The 3,323-nt window shown below is 39.3% G+C and overlaps 1 non-coding gene across 1 annotated transcript; it reads left to right on the top strand.

The window, feature by feature from the left end:
• Window positions 1-458: 458 nt before the first annotated feature.
• LOC115803233 (U6 spliceosomal RNA) lies at window positions 459-566 on the top strand. The gene has a single exon (XR_004023918.1). It is a non-coding gene; the product is annotated as a U6 spliceosomal RNA (small nuclear RNA).
• The last annotated feature ends 2,757 nt before the right edge of the window (window positions 567-3,323 follow it).

Genomic DNA, 3,323 nt, shown 5'->3' with positions numbered 1-3,323 from the left:
TCTCAGGAACATAGATGGAAAAAATCCTCAGCAAAATATTAGCTAGTCAAATCCAGCAATGTATAGTAAGAACTATACACCATAACCAAGGGGGGTTTATTCCATCTATGCAAGGCTTATTCAATTAATGTAATCCATCACATCAACAGGCTAAAGGAGAAAAATCACGTGATCATATCGATAGATGCAGAAAAAGTATTTGACAAAATCCAACACCCATGCATGGTAAAAAATTTCAGCAAGCTAGGAACAGAGCAGGAACTTCCTCAATTTGATAAAGAACATCTACAGAAAAACTATGGCTAATATAACAAATGGTGAGAAACTACATTCTTTCCTGCTAAGATCAGAAACAAGGCAAGGATATTTTTCTCCCACCATTTCTTTTAAACACTGTATTGCAAGTCCTAGCTAATGCAACAAGACAAGAAAGGGATATAAAAGGGATACAGGTTGGAGTGCTCACTTCAGCAGCACGTATACTAAAATTGGAATGGTACAGAGAAGATTAGCATGGCCCCTGCGTAAGGATGGGCACACAAATTCGTGAAGCGTTCCATATTTAAAGAAAAAAAAAGTATACAGGTTGGGAAGAAAAAAATAAAACTGTCTTTGTTTGAAGATGACATGACTGTCTATGTAGAAAATCTGAAAGAATTGACCAAAAAAACCCTGGAACTAAAGTTGGGTGATTATAGCAAAGTTGCAGGATACAAGGTTAAAATACAAAAGTCAATCACTTTCCTATATATCAGTAATTTGAAATAAAAAACAATACCATTTAAACTAGCACCCCCAATAATGACATATTTAAGTATAAATCTCAAATAACATGAACAAGATCTATGTGAGGAAAACTACAAAACTGTGATGAAAGAAATAAAAGAACTGAATAAATGAAGAGCTATTCCATATTCACAGATAGGAAGACTCAACATTGTCAAGACCTCAGTTCTTTCCAACTTGATCTATAGATTCAACGCAATCCCAGTCGAAATCCCAGCAAGTTGTTTTGTGGATACTGACAAACTGATTCTAAAGTTAATATGGCGAGGCAAAAGATCCAGAATAGCCAACACAATATTGAAGGAGAAGAACAAAGTCAGAGGACTGACACGAACTGACTTCAAGACAGTAATCAAGATAGTCTTTTATTGGCAAAAATTAGACTAATAGATCAATAGAACAGAACAGAGAACCCGGAAATAGACCCACATACATATAGTCAGCTCATCTTTTTTTTTTTTTTTTTTTTTGTGGTGCGTGGGCCTCTCACTGTGTGGCCTCTCCCGTTGCGGAGCACAGGCTCCGGACGCGCAGGCTCAGCGACCACGGCTCACGGGCCCAGCCGCTCCGCGGCATGTGGGATCTTCGCGGACCGGGTCACGAACCCGTGTCTCCTGCATCGGCAGGTGGACCCTCAACCACTGCGCCACCAGGGAAGCCCGTCAGCTTATCTTTGACAGGCAATACAATGGAGAAACGACAGTCTTTTCAACAAATGGTGCTGCAACAACAGACATCCACATAAAAACAAAAAACAAACAAGCAAAAAACAAAAAAAAAAGAAAGGGAAAAAAGGAATCTGCACACAGACCTTACACCCATCACAAAATTAACTCAAAATGGAACATAAACCTAAATGTGAATGCAAAACTATAAAACTCTCCTACAAGATAACAGAGGGGAATATCTAGATGACCTTTGTTATGGCAATAACTTTTTAAATACAACACCAAATGTATGTTCCATGAAAGAAGTAACTGATAAGCTGGATTTCATTAAAATTAAAAAAAAAACTTCTGCTCTGCAAAAGACTCAGTCAAGAAAATGAGAAACCAAGCCACAGAATGTTATAAAGTATTTGCAAAAGCCATCTCATAAAAGGATCGTTATCCAGAATATACAAAGAGCACTTAAAACTCAACAATAAGAAAACGAACAACCTAATTTTAAAATGGGCAAAATATCTGAACAGACACATCACCAAATAAGGTATAAAGATGGAAAATGAGCATGTAAAAGGGTGCTCAACATCATATGTCATTAGGGAAATGCAAATTAGAACAACAGTGAGATATCACTACACACCTATTCGAATGAAAAAAATCCCAAACTCTGACAACATCACCTATTGGTGAGGATGTGGAGCAACAGGAACTCACGTTCATTGCTGGTGGGAATACAAAATGGTACAGCCACTTTGGTGTTTTTTTTTGTTTGTTTGTTTTTTTCCGCGGTACGCGGGCCTCTCACTGTGTGGCCTCTCCCGTTGCGGAGCACAGGCTCCGGACACGCAGGCTCAGCGGCCATGGCTCACGGGCCCAGCCGCTCCGCGGCATGTGGGATCTTTCCAGACTGGGGCACGAACCCGTGTCCCCTGCATCGGCAGGCAGACTCTCAACCACTGCGCCACCAGGGAAGCCCAGGTACAGCCACTTTGGAAGACCGTTTGGCAGTTTCATACCAAACCAAATATACTCGTACCCCAAATCCAGCAATCATGCTCCTTGGTATTTACCCAAATGAGTTGAAAACTTCTGTCCACACAAAAACCTACACACAGATGTTTATAGTATCTTTGTTCATAACTGCAAAAACTAGAAGCAATCAAGATGTCCTTCAATAGGTGAATGGTTAAAAAAACTACGGTACATTACACAATGGAATGTTATTCACTACTAGAAAAGAAATGAGTTACCAAGCCATGAAAAGGTATGGAGGAAACTTAAGCGCATATTACTAAACGAAAGAAGCCAATCTATAAAAGCGATATACTTTATGATTCCGACTATATGACATTCTGGAAGAGTCAAAACTATGGAGACAGTAGAATGTTCAGGGGTTAGAGGAGGAAGAGATGAATAAATGGAGCACAGAGGATTTTTAGGACAGTGAAACTATTCTGTTTAACACTATAAAAGTGGGTATGTGTCATTATACATTTGTGAAAACTTGTAAAATGTACAACACCAAGGGTGAACCCTAATGTAAACTGTGGACTTTAGGGGATAATGATGTCAATATAGGTTCATCAGTTGTATCAAATACACCACTGTGGTGCGGGATGTCAACAGTGCGGGAGCCTGTGCGTATATGGGGGTAGGGGAATAAGGGAACTCTCTGTACCTTCCTGTCGGTTTGGCTGTGAACCTAAAACTGCTCTGAAAAATAAAGACTATTTAGAAACAAGCAAGAAAACCCAAAACATCAAAAGAAGCAGAACATAAAATAGGATAGCATAACATAAACTCAGACTGGAGAAAAGGAGACTAAAATGTTAATAGTGACTACTATCTCTGGACAGTGGAATTATAGATTAT

The sequence above is a fragment of the Delphinapterus leucas genome, chromosome 21 (assembly GCF_059928025.1).
Source record: "Delphinapterus leucas isolate spDelLeu-1000000601 "Yukka" chromosome 21, BTC_Dleu_Yukka2, whole genome shotgun sequence".
NCBI classification, from domain to species: Eukaryota; Metazoa; Chordata; class Mammalia; order Artiodactyla; family Monodontidae; genus Delphinapterus; species Delphinapterus leucas.
This window is presented reverse-complemented; position numbering and strand designations above follow the sequence as displayed.